This window comes from Dipodomys spectabilis, unplaced genomic scaffold, assembly GCF_019054845.1.
Source record: "Dipodomys spectabilis isolate Male_0828 unplaced genomic scaffold, ASM1905484v1 ptg000024l, whole genome shotgun sequence".
NCBI lineage: Eukaryota > Metazoa > Chordata > Mammalia > Rodentia > Heteromyidae > Dipodomys > Dipodomys spectabilis.
In genome coordinates this window covers 25,376,026-25,399,768 of record NW_024870701.1, presented here as the reverse complement: position 1 = coordinate 25,399,768, position 23,743 = coordinate 25,376,026, and the positions used below count along the sequence as shown (strand labels likewise).

The 23,743-nt window shown below is 42.9% G+C and overlaps 1 protein-coding gene across 1 annotated transcript in view; it reads left to right on the top strand.

The window, feature by feature from the left end:
- The window catches only part of Zbtb7c (zinc finger and BTB domain containing 7C), a 223,195-nt gene that overhangs the window by 72,187 nt on the left and 127,265 nt on the right, over positions 1-23,743 (top strand). The window contains exon 2 of the mRNA XM_042675347.1: positions 22,126-22,287. The gene's annotated coding sequence lies outside the window, so the exon portion shown is untranslated. The remainder of the gene's footprint in view (positions 1-22,125; positions 22,288-23,743) is intronic.

Genomic DNA, 23,743 nt, shown 5'->3' with positions numbered 1-23,743 from the left:
AATTTGATGTCTATGGCTTGGAGCCTTGGTGGTTTGTGTCTGAGTTTATCTCTTGTCCCCTCGAGGTAGCCCTGCCGCCTCCATCATTAGGGGCAGTAGGGCCCGCCCACTGTCTGAGCACGGCTTGATATCGCTTCTGGTGCTGGCAGTCAGCCTCTCCAACGTGTCACCTGACTGAGGTGACTTCCTCTCCTCTTCCCCTGATCTGAGTTGGATCCAAAAGATTCTCCAGGCCAAACCCACTGAGTGGACCTCACTGCGCTCTGACTTCAGAGGTGGCTAGCACTGGCGCCTCTCCATCTTCAAGCATGTGAACTTGGGGGGAGCAGAGTCCGTACTCTGGTCCAGGAGCAGATGGCATCAGGTCTACCGAACCCCTCAGCAGCAGCAGCAGATGGGCTGTGCACCATATCTGTGGATGACTGTAGCAAGTGTGGCAAATGTTGGCTAGTAGCCCAGGACCAAGCCATCTACTGGGAGCAGCCATAAGTGGATATTTGGAGGTCTGCTCATCATACCACTGCCTTAGCTTCTGTCTGGCTCGGTTGCAGTCATCTGATAACCAGCCTGCCTCCATCCACACCCATCCTGCCCTCTGCTATGACCCTAGTTACCCCAACAGGGACCAGCCAGGCTGCCTCCCTCGCTCTCTCCACTCCAAGCTGATTTGCCTCTCAATGTAGCCTGCTGGGCTATATGACTGCTTCAATGTGTGAGTTAATATTTTCACCACAAGATCAGAGCCTTGGAGACCAAGGAAAGCAGCTCTACCCTTCCCCCTCGGGCATACCCAGTGCCCTGCATATCCCAGAATAGATCTTCCTCCTTACTGTCTGAGCTGAGAAACCAAATCTCTCTTCAGCATGAAAAGAAACTTAAAAACAATATTAGCTGCTCATAGTGAAATTGGCAGTGTGCCATATTGGTAGTGAGTGCCATACTGCAGTAGTGAGTTCCCTGCTGTTAAGAGGAATCCTCCCAAGGGTGGATGACCCTGTGTGTGCCAGGTCTGATGGAGGGGAGCCTGCACTCAGCAGAGACAGCCTGGATGTCTCCCGAGGGACTACTGGTGTCAGAATTGAACAATGAGTTCAAAGCCAGCCTTGGCAGGAAAGTCTGTGAGACATTTATCTCCAGTTAACAACCATAAAGCTAAAAGTAGAGCTATGGCTCAAGTGGTAGAGTGCCAGTCTTGGGCAATAAAGCTAAGGGACAGTGCCCTGGTTTTGAGTTCAAGCCCCAGTACTGGCACAAAACAAAACAAAACAACACCCCCCACACACATACATATACAACTTGGAAACTATCTCATCCAGCAGTTGCACTTCTACTTGTAGATAGAAAAGAGTTAAAGCAGAGATATTTGCATGCTAATATTCATAGCAGCACAATTCACAGTAGACTAAAGATACTAAAAGCAATCTGTCTGTCCATTGATGGATGAGTGGATCATCTGGACTGGTGTGTACTTGGATTTGGATGTTATTTGGTCTTAAGAAGAAAATTCAGATAGACATTACAACATGGATGAAGCTTGAGGATATCAAATGGTAGAATAAGCTAGTCATGAAAGGACAAATGTCATAAGGTATAAGCCAGACCTAGAGCAAGTCAAATACATAGAGACAGAATGGAGAATGGTGGTGGCTCAAGGCTGAGGAAGAGGAGAATGGACAGGTATTAGTGAACAGAATTTATGTTTGCGACGATGAGAAAAGTTCTAGAGGAAGATGGTGGGGATAGGTGCATAACAATATGTATGAACTTAATGTTGCTGAACTTACAGTGCACTTACTGTATATTTTAAAATTGTTACAATAGCACATTTGTATGTTATGTATAATTTTACCACATTTAAACAAATAGGTGGAATCCTAACTCTTCAGAAGTTGAGGCAGGGAAATTGCAAGTTTGAGACCAGTCTAGATATATAATGAGTTCAAGGCTAGCCAGAGCAACATAGTGAGACTCTGTGGCCCCTCACTCCCCAAAAAAATACTTGTTCAAAGGGAGCAACTAGCGTATCCAAGGCAACTACACAGTAGTACCAGTTCACAGGCCTCCAAGAGCCCATTCCTTTATTTGCCACACACATTGTTACAATCAAGTGTTTGGAGGCCATTTGTCACACCAGCTTTACATTTTGACAGTCCCATGGAGGAGCCATGTACAAATAAACACTTACCCCAGAAAGGGCCTATTACATGCTGATATTGCCCATGAGCCAGCAGTTTCTGCTTCACTTGTGCTTCAAACCTCCAATGTTTTCATTAGTCCAAGAGATTCACTATACCCAGGTCAGAATAGTTAGAACCAGAGCACATACAAAGAAGCTACTAAATGTGGATAAAGCATGTGTTTTGTGACCTAGTCTCCTTACTGTGAGCTACTCTAAAATGTAGCTTCTTTCTTTTTGAACTTGATGTTAGACAAGGTGTTTTTGTTTTGTTTTGTTTTATCTATGTCAAGAGTAATGGGATGCTAATGAGCACAGAGTGTTCTAATAACACAGAGATGTTCTTGGGGGCATATAATAGGTGTCATGTGATCTGCTGGCACACAGGAGATGCCATCTAAGAGGTTAAAGCCCAGGGTGGAATGGATCTCACTCAAAGCGGTCACAGGATATTCTAGTTTACTTGTGAGAATGCCAACTCAGGACTGATGAGAGCTATCACTAAAGATTCTCCTGCAGTGAGCTGTGCTAGTCGAGTTAATTTCCTGTTCTTGGCAGCTTGGGGATAGAGAAAGCAAAGTCAAACAGCTGTGTAGTCAAGAAGAAAGTCCTGCTGATTGAGAAGGTTAAGGGACAATGGCGTTTGGACATGTCATGAGAAAACACCAAGTCTCTACTTCAGTGTCACCAGACTTTCCTGACCAATGAGCAGTGGCCACACATTGCACGTCTCTCCATCCTGGTCCTCTGTGTAACACTTCTGTTCGTTTCCCTTGCTGCTGTTCCTGCCTGTGCTCTGGCACCTTAAATTTGAAAAGGGCTTGAATATTGAGTGAGTCATAGTGTCCCACTCCTCATCACTCGGACCAAGTTATCTCACCTAGGAATGGAACATGTATTCTTGGTGAGAAATACTGGGTCCTCAGAACAAGGAGTCAGGGACTGTGCAAACCAGGGGTCTCAGAGTAAAGACATATTCTTGATTCCTCTGTGGAAAAAGGCCTTTCCCTTGTGAGTCTGAGTCAGGTCTCAAGCAGGGGTGCAGTTCCATGCAGGGATTCTGTGGTCCCCATGTAAACTGGCGGTCCAGCATGACAGGAACATCTGGGATATCCTTGAACTTGGTCTATGTTCCACACTCACATCAACTCTTCTTTCCAAATTCTATCCTTTCTTCAAGACCCAACTCTGGCCTGTTGTTTAGGGCAGTGCTGTTTGCTGTGACTCCCTACCTATCATATTGCACCAGCCACTCAACAATGAATCATTCGCTAACTTGCTCTATCAAGATGGGTATTTTTTAATTAATGAATCCTCCTTTTGTAGACCATTTTTTGTTCTCTATCCAAAGGAATGGACTTTTCCATATACTCCCTGTCTCTATGACGTCATTATCCCAGTGTCCATACCTTAGGGCTTGCTCTTGGTATTGGCCATTCTATGGGTTTGTACAATGTGTAATGCCATGTATCATTAGATTATCCTACAGCATAGTTTCACTGCATTTAAAGTCTTATGTTTCCACCACCTACTCTCCCCTTACCCTAATCCATGGCAACCATGAATCTTTCCACTGATTCTTCAGTTTTACATTTAGTTAGAATCATACAGTATGTAACTTTTCAGAATGACTTTTTTCCCACTTAGTAAATATGCATTTAAATTTCCTCCAGGTCTCTTCATGAACTGATAGCTCAGTTCTTTTTAGCTCTCAATAATATTCTACCATCTGAGTATCCTATAGTTTTATTACCTTTAACCTACTGAAGGACATGTTAGTTGCTTCCAAATTTTGAAAAGTTGCTAAAACATCTATGTGCATATAGACCTAAAGTCGACTGGGAAAACAAAGATCTGGATCCAAAGTAGGTATGTGTTTAGTCTAGCAAGGAGCTGTTAAATTATCTTCCACAGTGGTTGTACCATTTAGCATGCCCACCAGCAACAAATAAGAGTCTTTGTGTGTGTGTGTGTGTGTGTGTGTGTGTATGTGTGTGTGTGTGTGTGTGTGTGTGTGTGTGTGTGTGTAACGAGGTTTGAACTCTGGGCCTTGGTCCTGTCCCTGAACTCTTGCTCAAGAATAGCACTGTACCACCTGAGCCACAGCTCCACTTGCAGCTTTTTTTTGTTGTCAATTGGAGGTAAGAGCCTCACAGAATTTCCTGCTTGGGCTGTTTTCAAATTGTGATCCTCAGATCTCAGCTTCCTGAGTAACTAAGATTATTGGTGTGAGCCACCAATGCCCAGTGAACAAGAGTGTTTTTTGATCTACATTCTCATCAGCATTTGGTGGTGTTTGTTTTCTGAATGTTGGTCTATAGTGATAGTTTGTTGTTGTAATTTGTAATTCTATAATGGCCTGCTTATTTGACAACTATATATCTTCCTTGATGAAGTATCTGTTCAGGTTTTTTGCCTATTTTTAATTGAACTGTTTATTATGGAGTTTTAAAAGTCCTTTGGATAACAGTTGTTTATCAGAAACATCTCTTGCAACTTTTTTCCAGTCTTTTACTTATCTGCTCACTCTCTAGACAGTATCTTTCACAGAATGAGTTTTTACTTTAGTAGAGTCCAGTTGTTTTCATGGACCAAGCCTTTGGTGTTGTAGCCAAGATGTCATTATTGCATCCAAGGTCACCAAGGTTATCTCTAGGAGCTTTATAGTTTTGCATTTTATATTTGGGTCTATGATTGGTTTTAATTTTTTGTGTAAGGTCGGGGTCTAAATTCATTGCATGTGGATGTCCACTTGTTCCAGTGTCATTTATTGTCTTTACTTCATTGTATTGCCTTTGCTTTTTTGGTCACAGATCAACTATTTTTTTTATTGTGAAAATACCGTACAGAGGGTTACAATTACATGGGCAAGGTAATGAGTACATTTCTTATCAAGCATTGTTGCCTCTTCCTTTGTTTCCCCTTCCCATTCCTTCCCATCTCCTCTCCCCACCCTACCCCCGCGCGCTCCCCTTCCCGCCAAAGTTGTAAAGTCCGTTTTTCGACATAACATCTTGTACATCTCATTGTTGCAATGGGTCCACCTGTATCCCTATTTAAACAATTTGTTTTTTCCCTTCTCCTCCACAAATTATACCAACATCAAATACAGTAAAAACAGGGTACAAATATTTTTATGGGGATCTTTTTCTTATAATTCTTTTCAGTGGGATACTCAAAAATTTTTTCACCAATAACCCACTGTCTCAATTACTACACATTTATAGTAAATCTTAAAGTTGGTTAGTTTCAGACTAACAATGTTTTCTTCTCTAATACTGAGTTGGTTGTACTTGATCTTTTCTTTTCCACTTGAACTTCATTAATTTTTTCTTAAATAGCTTAATTGAGATATAATTCAGATAGTTTGCAATTCATCCACTTAAAGCACATAATTTAGTGTTTTTATGATATTCATGGACTTGTCCGCCTATTCCCCACTAATGCCAGAGCATTTAAGTTACCCCATAAACATACCCCATGTTCATTTGCAGTTACTCTCTTCTCCATCTAGCCCTAGGCTACTTAATCTAGTTTTCGTTTCTACATATTTGCCTATTCTAGGCTTTTTCCTGTGAGCGGAATCATATGATAGGTGAACACCCTTTGTAACCATCATTTAATCTACTCTTGTTTCCGTGAATTTGCCTATTTTAAACATTTATTATGAATAAAATCATATAGTATTTGGTTTTCTTTTTTATATATAAAAGTCTTATATTTATTATTGTTATTATATATTTATACATAAAAATTGTCAGAAACAATCTGTGGGGAGGAGAAAGGAGGTATTTGAAAGAAGCTTAGTACCTTCCACTTAAAGAACAAATTTAATAGCCAGGTTCTGAGTATTAGGTTTTCTGTGATTGACCTGTTTTCGCTTTTCATGTTTTCAACGTTTACTATGTTGTGGCATGTTCAAATTGCATTTCTTTTTCTGGCAAAACAATACTTTTTTGTGAATATATTGCATTTTATATATTCATTTACCAGTTGTTGGACATTTGTTTCCAGTTTGGGGCATATTGAATATTGCTGCTGTGAGCACTCATGTAGAAGTTTATGTGTGGAGATATGCCTTCATTTCTTCTGAGTATATAACTGGAAGTGTAGTTGCTGTCTCATATGGTAACTCTCTATGTTTTGAGTAACTTCCAGGCTGTTTTCCAAGGTAGTTGTGCCATTTTACCTTCCCACCATCAGTGTATGAAGGATCCAATATGTTTACATCCTTGCTCACATTTGCTTTTGGCTGGCTGGTTGGTTCTGGCCATCCTAGTATATGCATACTGATGCCTCATCCTGGGTTTAATATCCATTTCCTTGGTGGATACTGATGTTGAGTATCTTCCTATATGTTTTGGGGGCACTAGGACTTTTTTATTCTTATTGTTTTGCTTTGTTTTGGGTTGAGGTAGTCTCACTTTGTAGCTCAGGGTTGCCTTAACTCATTTTGTACCTCACCTATTCTCAAACTCATGATTGTCCTGCCTCTACTTCTCCAGTGCTGTAATTACAAGAATGGATCACCATGCTTAGCCATTATTGTCTATTAGCATGTCTTCTTTGGAAAAATATCTGTCCAGATTCTTGACTATGTTTAGAAATTGGATTACCTTTTTATTTTTTAGTTCTAAAACATCTTTATTTAATCTATATGCAGCTTGCTTCCTTATTAGGTAAATGATTTGTAAACACTTCTTCCCATTCTGTGAATCACCTGTTGCTCTCTTAATGCCTATTGAAGCATAAACATTTTGAATTTTGGTAAAAATCAATTTAATTTTCCTTTCATCTCTTGTGTTTTGGGTATCATATAATTTGGACATTTAAACAAATTTTTGAGACTTTTGGGAACTTCGTGTTTTGCTAGCTCAACTAAAATTTAAGCTTATTAAAGGCAAAATTTGTGTGAAATCCGATGACTTATGTGCTGTAATATCTAGACTTGTTGGCTTTCTTTGGGTTTGCTGGTACCTGGGTCAGCTCCCAGACACCAGCTCCTTCTTCAGACTCTTGAGACTTTTGCATTCCTTAACAGACAGGTGCTACCACCTGATCAACATCAGAGGTTAAGTGGTACTCTACCATACTCCACTCTACTGAGGCCTCTTTCTTCTCTCTTGTACTGTGATAGCCATCTCTCTATAAATACATCCAGGGGAATATTTTCTATTTTGCCTTACGAGCAACAGCTGCTGTTTTTGCCAGGCTGTCATCTATTTGGTTGTTACTTTTCCGACTTTATTTTTAAACAGTATAACATGGAGTACAGCAACACTGCATATGGGACAGATGGAGAGAAACACCAAACAGACTTCCAGAGACACCCTAATAGAAGTGACTGGGCTGGGGGAGTAAAACCAGATTGCTGGATTGCTCAAAGCAAACAAATATCAGCAAATCACAAATTAAAATGGGGGAAAGGACAAGCAAATAAGGAAGTGCATGCTACAGCCATTTTTCTGCCACTTAGAGAATAAAGCATTGGGAGAAAGGTGGGTAAACTAGGCCAGGATAAGGAGTTAGACCTGTGGCAGAGATGAAAACATGGGCTGAGAAAGCCTTTCCAGAGCAGGCAACACATCCCACACTTAGTGGGTAGAAACAGTAAAGAGCCTTCCAGAGTTAAGTGAAACATAAGGCCAGACTTCTCTTATCTAGTGAGACTCCAGGCTTTATGCCAGCTGAGGTGCCCAACTCCCATTCTCTTCTGGGGACTAAGAAAAATGACAGAGAAGTGAGTTTGTACATCCTAGTTTTTCAAAAGAAAGAAAAGAAAATTCGTTATTCCTTATATTAATTTCCTTTACAGTAGCTAATACTCTGTGCAAACAAAGGACTGATAAGGGAGTTGCTGTCCTACAGTGACTGAGTACTGTGTGTAGTCTGGCGGTGGCAGCTTAACCAAATGGTTCACACTCCAAAAGCATGGCAGCCACTTTCATTTCTTTTTTCCTTTCAGCATGGACTAGGTGATGTAAAATATACCTTCTCTTTGGAACTTACCCTGAATACAGTAGAGTCTTTTAATTTCCCAGGCACAATGAAGGTCACCAATGCCAGCTCTCATCCCTTCTTATAACCTGCCTGTACTGCTTTAATCTCTCCTTATCTCTTGTTGGAGTTTTGTCTCTCTCCATCCTGTAACCATTTTTAGTAATGGATCTATATCTTAAATGCACAGCTTAATGAATGTGTAAATAGGTAAATACTCTTAAATCATACCATAATCAGTCTTGCCTCCTGCTAGCCAAGACCTCCTCAAGAGTAACACCATCCTAGACCAAATATGGTGGTTCATGCCTGTCATCCAAGCTTCATAGGAAGCAGAAGTAGGAGCATTGCAGACCAAGACAGCTTCTGCAAAAAGTACCTGACCTTATGAAAAATAACTAAGGCTGAAAGGGTTCCAGTGATAGAGTGATTGCCTTGCGAATGTGTTCAAAACCCCAGTACTGCCAAAAAGAAAAAAAGAAAAGCAGTAAACAATTTCCTGCTTCAGTCATAGGTCAACACTTGTATGGTTTTCAACGTTATATAGTGAAATTATGCCACATTCATTTCTTTTGTACTGTCCCCTGTGATTTGCCTTCCTTCCTTTTCTGTACACAAACCATGGTGTGATTATACCACTGTTTTTTCTGTTGGGTAACTTCTAGCTTGAGACAATTTTGAAACAAAGCTTCAATGAAGATATTGATTGATTGATTGATTGAGTGAGTGTATGTGTGTGTGTGTGTGTGTATGTGTGTGTGTGTGTACATAAGTATCTTTTCTGTTGGGTATACACCAGAGTGTGGAGTTGCTGGGTTTTGTGGTATATGTTTATTTAGCTTTCACAGCTAAAGAGCCGAGTGCTCTTTCAAAGTACCTGAGTCGGTCGATGATCTTCTCAGGAAGTTACAGAGCTTCAGTGCAACACGTATTCCCTAGTGCTTGATGTTTTCCTTGGTTATTCTGGTTGGTATAGTGATGTGTCACTGTGGTTTAATTATTTTACATTTGCACACTATTGCCATTTTGATATCCTCTTTTGTGAAAAGCCTTGTCAAATATTTCTCCATTTTAAAATTGATATCTGATCTTTGTTGTTGTTCTTGTTCTTGTTATTATTGGGTGTAGGCTTTGTATAAAAAAGTATATTCTGGATATGAATTATCTGTGATCTATCTGTTTTCATCCTGTGGCTTCCTTTTATTCTTCACTTTATGACACTTTTGTTTAACAGTTCTTAATTTCAATAAAGTTCATTTTGAAAACATTTTTACTGATGGTGTCCTCCCTCCTTCCCTCCCTCCCTCCTTCCCTCTCTCTTCCCTCCCTCCCTCCCCCCTCTCTTTCTTTCTTTCTTTCTTTCTCTCTCTCCCTCCTTCCTTCCTTCCTTCCTTCCTTCCTTCCTTCCTTCCTTCCTTCCTTCCTTCCTTCCTTCCTTCCTTCCTTTGTTCTTCCTTCATTGTGGGGCTTGAACTCTGGACCTGGGTGCTGTCCCTGAACTCTTCAGCTCAAGGCTAGTGCTCTACCACTTTGAGCCACAGAGCCACTTCCAGTTTTCTGGTGGTTAATTGGAGATAAGAGTCTCATGGACTTTCCTGCCCAGGCTGGCTTTGGATCTCAGCCTCCTGAATAGCTAGGATTACAGGCATGAGCCACTGGTGCCTGGCCCGATGGTGTTTTTTCTGTCCTATTGCTAAAAGAACTTTTTTGCCTACTAAAGATCATGATGAAGATATATTTTATGAGGTTTTATTTTAGCAACTTCATTGTCTTTTCTGCTTAGGTATATGACCCATCTCAAATTAATTTTTCTTTAGTGTGAGGCAAAGTCCAATTTTTTTTTAAATATACTAATGTCCAGTAGACTTGGCACCATTTCCTGTAAGCACAATTTACTGTAAACAACATTTACTATAAACTCTACCAAAGTGAAGTGCAGTTACAAGTTGCCCTACATGAAGCTATTTCTGGACTCTATTCTGTTCCACTGAACACTTTGTCCTTGAGCCTATACCACTCTGCCTATTACTATGGCGTTATAGTAGCAATTTCCATATCTGGTAGTATAATTTCTCTAGCATTGTTCTTCTTTATTCCACATGTTTGTCACTATAGAAAATGCAATGGGTTTCTGATTCTTGACCTGATCTACCATTAGATTTATTTGTTATTACTAGTCTTGCCTTAACCAATTCTAAATCACATAGGGGAGGATTCTGGACCTCAGTATATACTCTCTAGCTATTCTGAAAACATTCTTACAGCAGAGGGAGGGAACAGAAAGAAGTCTCTGTGAGCTTTGACCATTGGGCCCTTGACAATTATGATCTCCCCAAAGGTACTTCCTACCTCATTTCTAAGCTGTGCTGTTTTTCTGTTGTCTGTAGTCCTTTGTCACCATTATAATTAGGACTTACTTTGGCTTGGTGAGTGAGAAGTCAGGTGACAAGTTAGATGTCTAAATGAATATACTTCCTCTTTCCCCTCCAAGGGAAAGTGGCTGGTTTCTGCAGGAGGCTCTGGCACAGCTCTGGCTGCAAGTGTATGAAGTGTGAAGAGAGAGATGATCTTAGGCTTTGGAACCAATTACATGACCACTTGCTAAATATTCATCAGATTTCTAGTCTGGGTCAACCATTTGCTTGTTTGTTAGAGGGGCTATAGACAAGGAATCAAAGCTCAAGTTACAGGAAGAAGAAGGATCCCTAAGGTATGGTCAGGAGTTAAGTTTTGGCTCTAAGGTCAACATAAGCTCCCAACACATTCCTTTCTACTCTGCATGGGCCTGGCCTCCCAGAAAAATAAGAAAGGGGTGTTAGTAGTCCTCTGTATGCATCCAGTTGAAGTCTCTAAATTAGAACCAATCCAGAAGGCACGCAAGAGGTGAAGACAAGCCAGGTGTGGTGGTGCATACTTGTAATCCTAGCTACTCAGGAAGAGGAGGTAGAAGGATTGTGGTTCTAGGCAACAGCTTAAAACCCTATCTGAAAAACAAACTTAAAGCAAAAGGACTTGGGGATATGGCTTGAGTAGTAGAGTACTTGTATGGCAAATAAATGGTCCTGAGGTCAAATCCTAGTACTGCCCAAATTTAAAAAAAAAAAGAGGTAGAAGTAGTAAGAACAGTGAGTTTTTAGCTATAAAAATAGGTGTAGAATGGGGTTGTGAAGGTTCATGGGGAGATGAATCTTTAGCAGGAGTTTGAGCTTGGGAGGCATATAAAGGACTATGATCTTTTTTTTTTCTTTGCAAGGATCTTCTCTCTGTCTCCTATCACCCCAGGGAGTGAGTTTTGGTAGAGTGACTTCCATATAAATCAAAGGGAATGCAAAAGAGGAGTGGGCGTTAGGGAGAGTGAGGGCCATGAGATGAGGTCCCAGCCATTTCTCAAGTGTTCACAGACAGCTTCATACTATGGTTGATGGGTTGGGGCACATGGCTTAGGTTTAAGGACCCATCAGAGAGGGAAGAGAGCTTATGGCTAACCCTACAAAGTCCCCAGAGAAACTGCACATACAAGAGACACCCCTCCTCAGAGAATTAGTCTTATCCTAAGCAACTATATACCACAAGGAGGAAGACACCCACTAACCCCTTCTGCAAATGCTGGCCCTCAATAAAAACTCACTGACTGTCCTGAAAAATCTTCTCACAGCAGAAGTAGTCCTCAAAATATTAAAAGTAGAATTACCATATGATCCAGCAGTCTCACCAGTGATTTCCAAAGGAAGTAAAATCATTAAGTCTAAGAGATAGCTTTACATTCCTGGTTATAGAAGCGCTATTCAAAATGGACAAGAAGTAGACTTGATCTGTATCCATTAATGGGTAGTGAAAATGTGGGATTTATACATGATAGGATACTATTTAGTTACAAAATAATGACACTGTGTCATGCAAAGACCACTGCAAATGGTCCTGCCTTCATTTGGTGTTTGTCAGACCCTGGGCTGGATACTGGGGCTATGAAGATGAGTAAGACATAGCTTTCACCTGCAGGATTCATTTACAGTACTTTGGTATGGAGCCTAGGGCCAAGCTAAGCATGAGACCATGGGAATACCCAGCTCAGCCTGGGGGCAGGGATGGGTTGATGCCCAGAGATGGACACAAAGAGAGGGGGACACTGCAGAGGGTGGCACCCTGGAGATACTCCAGGAACTGCGGTCCCTGTTCTTGCTTGCTTTTCAGAATTTTGTGTGGAGTCAGAAGAGAAAGTCCATTCTTCTGAAACTCGGAGCATTTCTAAGATACTCCCCATTTTTGTCCCTGTTTGCAGCTTTCAGTTTCCTCAAAATAAAGTAGTTAAGCAACCCTCCCCCCCACCCCCCGCCCCGGGGGAACCTGCCACCTTCCAGCCTTTGCTAGGAGGGAAGCCCAGTGTAGCAGGCATTGGTGTCTTGTCTCCTACTCCTGCCAGAGCTGGGGCCTGGCAACATCAAAGGTGGCACAGCACTGGGCCAAGGCCAGGGTGAAGTGGGGCAGCAGGCAGGCAACTCTACTCTGGAGGCAGCTGGGAGGAAAAGTGGGAATAATCCTACTCCCAAAAGCAGGCCTTTGCCCTGGGCTATGGATGGCAGATGCCCTGGGACTCCTGGCTAGGTGGGTACCTCTTGTTTCCTGGGGCAGAGGCTGCAGGTGACAGGGTATTGGGTGACTTGTATTCTGCCTCTGCTCAACAGCACTGCCCCTTGTGCCCTCCCATTGCCTGTGTGGTAGAATGGATGTTAGAGGAAGAATTTCAAGGGACTTGGGTGCATACACACCCACGGATCTGAGTGCAGGTTCTTATGAACCTCTGCCGTACTGTCTCGGCTGGTGGCTTGCTCCTCCTCTCTAGTTTGTCTGAGTTCCTTTCTCTGTCTGTCCCAGTCTGATGTCTCCTGACTCATCTGGAAGGTCCTAACTTGCCCCCTCTTTACCGCCATCAATGCTGGAAAATGGTCACGGCTTTTCTAGGGCATAGTAGCCACCTCCCTTTTCTGCTGCGCAGATCATCAGACACCAACTCTACTCTCTTGGATTTAAGCTGGAGAGCATCTCTGTCCTTACCTTCCTACAGGCTCTCTTCATGCCTAATATAGATGGTAGCCCTGCCTAGTAATAGCATCTAAGTAAAAGTCTTTGGTCCACCTCTGAGTTCTCCACTGTGTGTCTTTTAACTAGATGTAGGGGCAGGCAGGAAGGCTGGTGGGGTAGGGAGAGGGGTGGGGGGTTCCACAACAGGGAAGTGGTAGGATCACAATGAAAAGGGCAGATTAGTTGGTGGAAGGTAGCTCCTCACAGCCATAAGAGGAGATGGGACAGGAGTGTTGATGAGTCCATGTGTGAAAGCTGGCTGTGTTGTGGGCTGATGCAGCTCCCTGGGTTGTTTCAAAGGTTACTGGGAATGTTTGTCACAGAGCCTGGGGTTACAGGGTACCTCTCATTTAGGCTGCGTGGGGAGGGCATACAAGGATTTGCCATTTGTTTTCTTTGCCGCTGTTTTTTTCTATATGGAGTGTGTGTGTGTGTGTGTGTGTGTGTGTGTGTGTGTGTGTGTGTGTGTGTGTGTGTGTGTGTGTGTGTGTGTGTGTGTGTGTGTGCTGGTACTGGGATTTAAACTCAGGGCCTCTTGCTTGGTTTTATCACTCAAGACTGCTGCTCTGCCACTTGAGCCACATCTTTACTTCAAGCTTTTTGTTGGTTAACTGGAGATAGGAGTTGTACAGACATTTCTGCCCAGGCTGGCAGATCCTCGTATCTCAGCCTCCTGAGTAGCTAGAATTACAAGTATGAGCTACCAGTACCCAGTTTACATGGACTATTTTATACCAACAAAGTTTTTGAAGAAAGAGGTGCCTGGGGCCATGGTGAGGGAGATGGTTTTGGAAGAGAGAGAGAGAGAGAGAGAGAGAGAGAGAGATGGGGGAGGGCTGAGCAGAGGTAGGCCACCTGGAGTGTGGGTGGAAGGAGATGGGGTCCAAAAAGTAAATGGAAAGAGAAGCGTGGAAACCTGATGTCATGAGTTACTGAGCTTCCTGGAGAAACTTGCCAGAGCGTGGGACAAGTACTCTAGCAGGGCCAGGACAGAGCTAGAGTGATGTCATCATGGGATTAGGAATAGAGGAGCCTTGATGGAGTTTCCTAGGATACAAAAGATACCTCTCTGTGGCCCAGCATTCCTCTGGTTTATATCCTGGGATATACCTTTTCTTCTAGATACTTCTGTTATGGCTTTTAGGGGGGCATTTCCTTTATTGTTATTGTGTTTCTCATGTTTGAAGAAATAAGTCAAAAGAAGGCAACTTTCCTTTTCAACATGCTGAACTGGAGAATTGTATGTGTCATGGAGGAGAGGAAAAGGATACCTCACAGCGGAATGATTTGCTTTATAGAAATGACATAGTTAAATAGCAATGCCTTTCATAGGCTCCGGTGAGACTCAGGGTGTTGAGATACTTGTCTCCATTCTTATATGGAAAGGAGCATCCACACAAGTGTGATGCCCAAGTTTCTCTTGTCTGTTTGGGATCTGCACTGAACTGAAAGGATGTGGTCATCTGCATGCTGCCTAGTCCCAGTGGTGAGCCACACTACTGCTACTCCTCCAGCACATGGGACCAGTTCTGTTTCTGTTGCTTTTTAAGAGAGTAAGAAAAAACTTGTGCTAAATAGTAACTTCCCCACTCTTTGTGTGTGTGTGTGTGTGTGTGTGTGTGTGTGTGTGTGTGTGTGTGTGCAGTAAACAAAAAAAGAGCTGAAAGAATTAGAGCCAAATCCAGGAGTGGGAGAAAACTTCCATAAAACTATAATTGATGTCTTCAGAGAGATAAAAGGAGATAATACACCCATAAAATGAGAATGGGAGGTTATAAAAAGGGAACATCCAAAGAATAAGGAAGAATGCTAGGAAATTATACACATAATAGCAGAAATTAAAAATACAGTAGAAGGTTTGAGAGAAGGAGTTGAAGGACTTCATCAGAAAGCCAGAAGGGATAGCAACGTAGAAACTGGGATGGAAAAACTAAGAGATTAGAAGGTCAGTTTAGGAGGAACCCTAAGTCCGGAGAACAAAACCATTGAGAGAAGAAATGGTCAGAGAAATTGTATTAGAAGCTCTCAGGACCACATTTCAGATTTCATTATCATGAATGGGGCAGACTCACCCCAAAGCACATCATTGCTGAATTTTCGAATACCAGAAGATTTACAAAACTTTCAGTGAGGGAAGTCTGATGGTGTGACTCAAATGGTAGAGCTCTTGTCTAGCAAGCTCAAGTCCTTGAATTTAAACCTCAGTACTGCCAAAATAATATTTTTGAGGGGGTAGGAAGTGTGGCTCAAGTAGTCTATCTGAATAGCGAATGCAAGGCATGACTTCAAGCACTATTACTACCAAAACAAACATAAACTTTGGGTGGGGAGGTAGGTCTGCATTGCATTCAGAAGTTGGGACACAGAACTGTCATAGATTGCACAAACATTCCAGGCACCTAGAAGACTTGGGAACAGTACTTCAACCTTCTGTGGATATATGACTTCTCACTTCCCTTTCTGTTCATGTGCTGATGGAAAATGGAGAGCAAGGGAAGATCCAGTTGTTTCAGGTAGACATGGTCTCCAAAGTACTGTCTCTCAGGCAGTCCTTCTCAAGAAGCTGCTAGAGGAAGATTTACACCTGGACACGACAATACATCCAAAAACAAGACTAGTGTGTGTAGTAGGCAAAGCAATGGCCCCAAAGATGGCAATGTCCTAATCATGAATGTGTTATGTTTTATGGTGAAAGACTTTCCATTGCAGATAGCATGTAGACTGCTAACCAACCAGCTCCAAGGGGGGAAGAGACTCCTGTGTTATCCAGATATACTCAATATACTCACAAGGGCCTTTGTGAGGAAAAACAAGATGGATATCAGGTGATGGGAACCTATTCTCTCCTAGAGTCTCTGGAAAGAACACAGAATCTGACAACACCTTGGTTTTAGCTCAATCAGGCCCATTTCAGACTCCTGACCTTCAAAATTGTAAGATAATAAAGATGGGTATCTTGCCATAGTTTGAACAGCCTACAAGCCCATGCAGTGTGTCTGGAGATATTTTGTAAAAAAAATCCCAGATAACAGGCTCAGGAGCAATTGATAATGACTGGAATAACAGGTAGGGATGACAGTCTAGATGACACCAGGAACAACACAGAACAAATGGATGGATTTCTAATGCACTGAACTGCTTCCAGAAGGACTTTAATAACTTGGCAGTCAAATTGTGAATAAATAAATATTAGGTGTATATAAATCCATTTTTAACACTAGAGGAGATGGAAAGGTTATGCAGGAAAAGAAATGTCATGTGGCTCATCATCACAATTCTGTGAATACTGACAATTGGCTTAACTCAAAATGGTGGGAGGATACAGCGGCTAGAACTGTTTCATAGAGGTGGGAGGTGGGGCAAACAGGAGAGAAAAATAACTTTTTTATTAGGGGATACTGATAGATAATGTTGAGACATTGAAAGCCTAGAAACAGTATATACCATGCGCTGGGAACTGCTTTGTGTCCCTCTATAATTCCCATGCTGAAGCCCCAATCCCAAGTATGGCTGTATTTGGAGTAAGGAAGTAGCTAAGATGAAGGTTAAATGAGAGCATAAAATGGAACTCTGAGCACTAAGATTAGTGTCCTTATAAAGAAGAGCCAGCAGACAGTTTGCTCTTCTAACCACATGAGGGTACAGTAAGAAGACCATCTACAGGCCAGCACCTTGACATTGGACTTCCAGCCCCCAAAACCATGGCAAAGAAATTTTGGTTGTTTGAACTACTCAGCCTATGGCATTTTGTTACAGTGGCTCTAGACTCTATTATAATCTGCTATTCAGAAATATGATAGGAAAGCACAGGAGAAATAGCTATAACAATTGAGAGAGTTTAATCTTTGGGAACTGAGGCTTCATGTGGGAAGGTCTGCTATGATTCATTGTGGGGCTTTTATTGCTTTTGATTTTCAATGCATGTATATGTATTTGGTTTTTTTTTTCAAGATTAATTCAAAACTGAAAGGAATCTATTGGCTTAAGTAGATGAACAGTTCAGAGACAATGATATTCAGAGAGTTGAATCAGGTCTCCAGTTCCATTTGGTGGTGGTAGCTCAGTGCTGACATCTAGACTTCTTTTGGTAACACAATAGCAGTCATAGCTCTAGGCTTTTAATGGACTTTCCACATGAACAGTGATGGGGATTCTCCCCATCCCTATCCCCCCCCCCCCCCCCGCCAAAATGCCTTTGTATTTTATAGGGTAAAATTGGTTCAATCATTATGGTCAGAGAGCTGAGATGAATTGATTGGCTTATGTCAAACTTGACCCACCCTTGAAACATCTTGGTTTGGGGAGGGGGCCAATAATATTCTGGGAGGAAATTAGGGTTCTCTTGAGAAGCAGAGATGAATGATGAATGGTTCAACATAACTAATGCCTACTATGGAGAGAATTCCCTCTCTTCCTAATAGTAACAGGTACCTGATAATCCTTGAACATTCTTGGTTGTTGGCTGATTGGATTAAATGTAAATTTCTTAGTTTGGTTCAGGGGGTAAAGAATACTATTCATATAAGGAATATGACTCTGATAAGGAAGATTAAGCAGGAAAGTACCCCCATACTCTGTAATGAACTTGGGAATGTAAAGAAAAATTGGTTAAACCATAGCTTGTTATGTCACTCTTGGACATGACCAAGAATTTCAGGCTCTGGAAGACTGTGTGAGGAAGAGAACTCCTGGATGTTCTTCTGACTCCCAAACCCTCCAGACATCTACCACAGATGCCAGAAATTATGTCATTTCCTGTCAAAACGAGGTTGACATGTACTGTAAGAAGTGCTCCTAACCTCCGAGAGAGGGCTACATTTGGTATTGTCTATCACTGATGCTGGAGAGTTGGTTGGCCAGATCCTTTAGACAGCTGCATGGGAGGAAGTCCTGGGTGTGGGAGTGCTGGGTGGAGGGCATCTGCAGTGGGGTGACCCACTCAGCACAGGGCAGTGCTGGGAGGAGGCAGTACCTGGTGAGGATCAAGTAAGGTGGGTAAAGAGAATCCTTAGACACTGGAGAATAAACTTCTGGCCTGTCCCTTGGAAGGGGAACCCCAGATGCTCTGAGCAACATGTAACTCTCTTGCCAAATTTGTAAGCCTCCTCCATTGCCTCTGACTGACACCCGTAGCTGGAGGAACACATGGGACACGTGGGCTGTGGTCCAAACTATCCCTATGTCTGCTCCCACCAGCTGAGCACTGCTTCCCTGGGGACAGCTGGCTTAGTTCCCAACCCTGTTTATGCCAGTGAGACTTACTATTGTAATTATGTGATTTAATTAAATAGTATACCAACCAACTCAATACTGTTGTATAAGAAGGGACCATTTCTAGGAGATCTGAGAGGAAATGTTGGAAAGATTGGGAGGAAAAAACTAGGGATTTTTTTTAATGCTATTAAGTTAAAGGTAGGTAAAACAACTATAAGCCATTAAGACATCCAAAAAAACCTAGGGAGTTTAAAAAACATATACTCAGATTATTTTGCAAGTATATCTGATCTCTCATTCCACTGGGATGGAGGAGGGACAACTGAAGTTGTAGTCAAAGCCATTTGAATAAGATTTATGCACAAAGATAAAGTGAACTATTCCATCCAAGAGATGCAAAGTCAAAGAAAAGGCATCTACATGGAAAGTTTAGTAAATAAATGTCAAGTGTATGTTAGATGTTAAGATGTTTCAATTAGCTGACCAATCACACCAGTTAAGAGGCCATCTGCCACACATGGCAGCCATGGGCTTTGGCTCTGAGAACCTTACTCCTACTCCTTTGGACTGGAGACTGGAATGCAGAAATAGGATTACATTTCTAGGCCATAGATGCATACACAAAATCAAAAGTATTCAAAGAGAAATAGGAGGAAAGCTGAGGATAGCTTCCTAGTGGCCCTCCAAGAACCTGGAAGCAAATGCTACAATCCAGCCTGCCTCCTTTCTCCCCTCCCCCAGGTGTGGTGATTGCACAGCTACCCAGATCCTCAAACTCAGTTATCTATCTGCCTTCAGGGTTGGTGACTTACAGCCCAGGTTCTGTGGTACCAACATTCCTACCTCTGTAGCTCCACTTGGAAGTGCCCTACCCCTGCAGACTCAATGACTGTCTGCTGCATCCCAGGAGTCCACCCTGATTAAAATAGAGATTTTAATGTACTACGATGGGGGAGCAAGGAACAGGAAGTCCTACAGATCAGTGACACATGGTGTCTCTGCCCTCCAGGTCTGCTGGGAGATGGCCCTGTACATGTGGAACTGAGACACTGAGATGGAAATGCTACTAGGGCGATTGGGAAATGGATGTCCAGGTAAACTTCTGGCAGGGCTGGGATCTAAGCAGGAGCCTCTGGGGTGCAGAGAATCAGCCAGGCAGAGTGCTTATATTTCCTACAAAACAGGTAGTACTGCCTTGGCCTGCAATGTGTGATATTTTCCCTCGGGATTGTTTGTGGACACCACCCCCATACTCTCTTAAGGGGAGCTGATTCATGGGGGCCATCTCTTCCCACCATACCATAGCAACTCCAGAGAAGCAATGACAGCTTGCCCAGGCCTCAAAATTGAATGGCACTGTTGGTAGTGCCACATGTGGTTAGAATGGCCGAGTCACCCCGTGGCTGCTGTCCCAAGTGGCTATTAATAGTATCCCCTTACACTCTGAGAAGTGGCCTGCTTTGGGTTGAGATATGTATGATCCCTCTTTACTCCATGTTAGAGGTGGGAGTGGAGGCGTTTAGCTCTAGGAAGACAGAAGGCAAAGCTGAAGGGACACGAGTCTAGTCAGCCTTCCCTCTGAGCCTGCCCAAAGTTACCCCATACCAGTCTATCACTTGTTCCATGTTTGTCATTGCTGTCATAGTTCCTAAAGCAGAGAGAAATACAGACATTGAACATCCCCATGGTGCAGGGTAGGTAGAGGGAGAACTTTCTAGAAAGAAAGCATGTTGAGATGGAGGAATTTGTACAGAAAAATAGTACAGAGGCAAAAAACCCACAGTAGAAACAGGCACCAAGATTAGACCGTGGTCACTGAGGACAGAGCGGTCTGCCCTCTCTGTGCTATCTGAGCTCAAAGTATCACCATTCCAAATATGTCACCCCCATAGGGAAGCCTTACTGCCTCCCAGACACCCTCCCCATGTACCCAGCAGACAGGAAGACTCTTACTCTTTATTTCAATTATATCCTTTTCCTGTGTCTGAGAAAACTCCTTTTTCCAAATCTAAACTGTTATTCAGTCTTGTAACACTGAGAATTGCTTGCTGTGGGAAGGCTGGTCTCTGCCACTTTGCCCTCTCTCCACTGCCCCAGGCCACCCGTGGTTGGGGCCCTTCCTCAGATCTGCCCATACCAGCCATACCTTCCTGAGGCCAGAAAAAAATTAAATGTGCATGACTGAGCAGAGAGCTGCGATGGGGCTGCCTGACCACAGAGATTAAGCCTTTGTTCCTTGGACAGGATCCCCTCCCAGGCTCAGGCTCCACTGTTGGCCTTGGCTCTGGGCTCAGCCTTCTTTCTTTCTCAGGTCTATTTTAAGATTCTAAGCCATGGTCAACAGAAATTCTGCCTTCCAAGGAGCCATCACCTCAAAGAGAATCTGACTGCCTGAGAAGACCATTTCCAAGACACACACACACACACACACACACACACACACACACACACACACACACACACACACACACACACACACACACACACACACACACACACACACACACACACACACACACACACACACACACACACACACACACCTTCCTTTTCCTCTGAATCAGACTAAACTGGCTCCATGCCCTAGTTAGCTAGGTGGGATCGGTTAGACCCTAGTCGACTCTCTATAAATATTTGCTGGGCTTCCCCAAAGCACCCCCACATTGGGCAGTTTCAGGCTTACACTGAGCAAATAGAAGAGAGGGGACCCATCCATTCTCCTCATCCTGACTCACCTTCCTGGATTGTTAACACTAGGTGTTGGGCTGTCATGGCACCTTCGTTAGAATTGATGTGTTGGGGTTGATGTATTTTTCTTTATTGGAGTCTATAGCTCTCATTAGGGGTACTTTGTGTGCTTTCTATGTTGTTTTTTTGGGGGGACAAATGTGTGAGAATTAGAGAATCATATAGGACAGTTTTATTGTTCCTCAAATTTCTTTTACCCATTGACTCATCTCCTACTCCCTGATCCCTGACAATCACTGATCTTGGTATGGTCTCCATAGTTTTCCCTTTTTCAAAATTTATTATAGAGTTATGTAGCCTTTTCAGACTGGCTTCTTTCACTAGGTAATGTCTTCTTACTGACAGCTCATTTCCAATGACTGAACACTGTAGTGTTGTTTGGATGTACTGTCATTTACTTACTCATTGGCCTACTGAAGGACTTGTTAGTTGCTTCTAGTTTGGGGTAATTATAAATAGGACTGCTGTAAACATTTGTGTACAGATGTTTAATTAATTTCTTAATTTATTTAGTGCCAGTACTGGGGCCTCGCACTTCTGCTTAGCCTTTTTGTTCAAGACTGACACTCTACCACTGGAGCCATAGCTCTACTTCTGGATTTTTTTTCACTTGTTAGTTGGAGATAAGAGTCTCAGACATTTGTCTGTGCGGGCTGGCTTCAAACTACAGTCCTCAGATCTCAGACTCCTGAGTCACTAGGATTATAGGTGTGAGCCACTGGCACCCAGCTTTGTGTACAATTTTTTTTGTTATTTTGTGTGTGTGTGTTTGTTTTTTGTTTTTGTTTTTTTTCAGTTAGTATGGTGAATATCTGAGAGTTTGACAGACAGATAGTATACTGCCCTGATTGTGCCTTTGAAGAAACTGCCAAACTGCCTTCCAAAGTAGCTGTCTCATTTTGCGTCCCCAGGGTGGCTGATTTTCATATCAGAGACAAAGCAAACTGCAACCCACCCTGCATAACTGCCAGAGGATTCTCTGAAGACTACCCCTGCTTTCCTGTCACCTAAAGTCCAAGGCTGGCTGGCCCACAGGGATGGCTTGTCACACAAGGCCTCTTCTCAACATCAAGGTATTGGGCTCCCTCCTACTAGTCTGTAAGAACTGTCCATGGGATATGGTCAGCTATCATTATGTGCTGGGCACTGGAGACTTGACAGCAAGCACCATGGCTCCCTTCTGGAGTTAACAACCCAGGGAAAAGCCAGGCTCATGTCCTCACCTGAGGCTCTGTACCTGGTGTTTCCTTCCATGTCCTCATTTAATCTTCACTTCTGTCTGGGAGGTAGGAGGTAGTTACCATTAGTATACCCACTTAGCTGGTGACAATCTCATGTAGAGAGAAGCTGAATCACTTGCTTAACTTACATAGCTGGTCAGTGGCAGGCCAGTCTGGCTCTAAATCACTCAGACATGGCCTCATAGAGCTGCAGATCCTGCCCACAGGGACCACTACCTATGCACCCCCAGCCCTGTTCCCAGGGAGTTATCTGCTTGTGACAGCCATCCTCCTGCACCAAGGAGTTTTACCCTACCCAGCACCAAGTATCTGCTACGGCTTATCTTCTTCCAAGTGCCATGGGAAAAATCACCAGGACACGGTATAAACTCACCCTCCTACTTAGGACCTGAGTAGAGCAGAAGCCCTCTGGGAGCCTAGGAATGGAGCTCTGCATTTGTCTTTAGTATGGCTTACATCACTTGCCTAACTGAGCTGTTAAGAGTGGGATTTGGAGGGCTCCAAGCACAGAACTTATTTTTTTCTCACAAAAAAATCCAACATTGACTGTGAGAAGCACAATACCAAATTGGTGGCACATGCTGAATTTTAAATGGTCTGCCAGTTTCTGGAAGAGAAAGGTTAGTGCAGATTAAAAGAAAAACAGAGAGAGTAAGTGAAATGTCATGAATTTGCATCAGATCCTAAGTCAGCCTCTCAACACAGGCCGCTCAGAAGAGGTCGTAGCAATGGGCAATAGGGCCAGGAGCTTAGACTATATCTGTATACTGTGCTCAGTCCTGGCCAAACAAGACCTAATACCTGTTTCAGCCTAACCATAAAGTGCCTCTATTCACAAACCATGTCTGGTGACTTCTCCCCTTTGGATGACATGCAGGCTAAATTTCACACCAATCTCTAAGACTGTGCAGTAAAAGTTGGGAAAGGCCAGTGAGTTGGGCAGGGGAAGTGTGTGTGTGGTGGGGGGGGGTCATGCTGTAATGCTGTTGTGTCACTAGCTAGATGAATGGGTTGGGAATCTGTGACTCTTCGTTGTTGTCTGGAAGCCCTGGTAGGAGAAAAACACAGGTGGGAAGCAGGCCTTCTCATGTCTGTAACACCATCAGGTAGCAGAGACCTTGGGCCATAATTGACACTCAATGGGATGAAGCTACCCTACCTGCCTGAGAGGTGTGTGGGAAAATACTTTTTCATAAAGCATCTCTCAACGGTTAGTTAATATTAATGTAAATGTTGTCATTCATATAGCTTTAACTTATAATTCTTTTTTTGTCAGTCATGGGGCTTG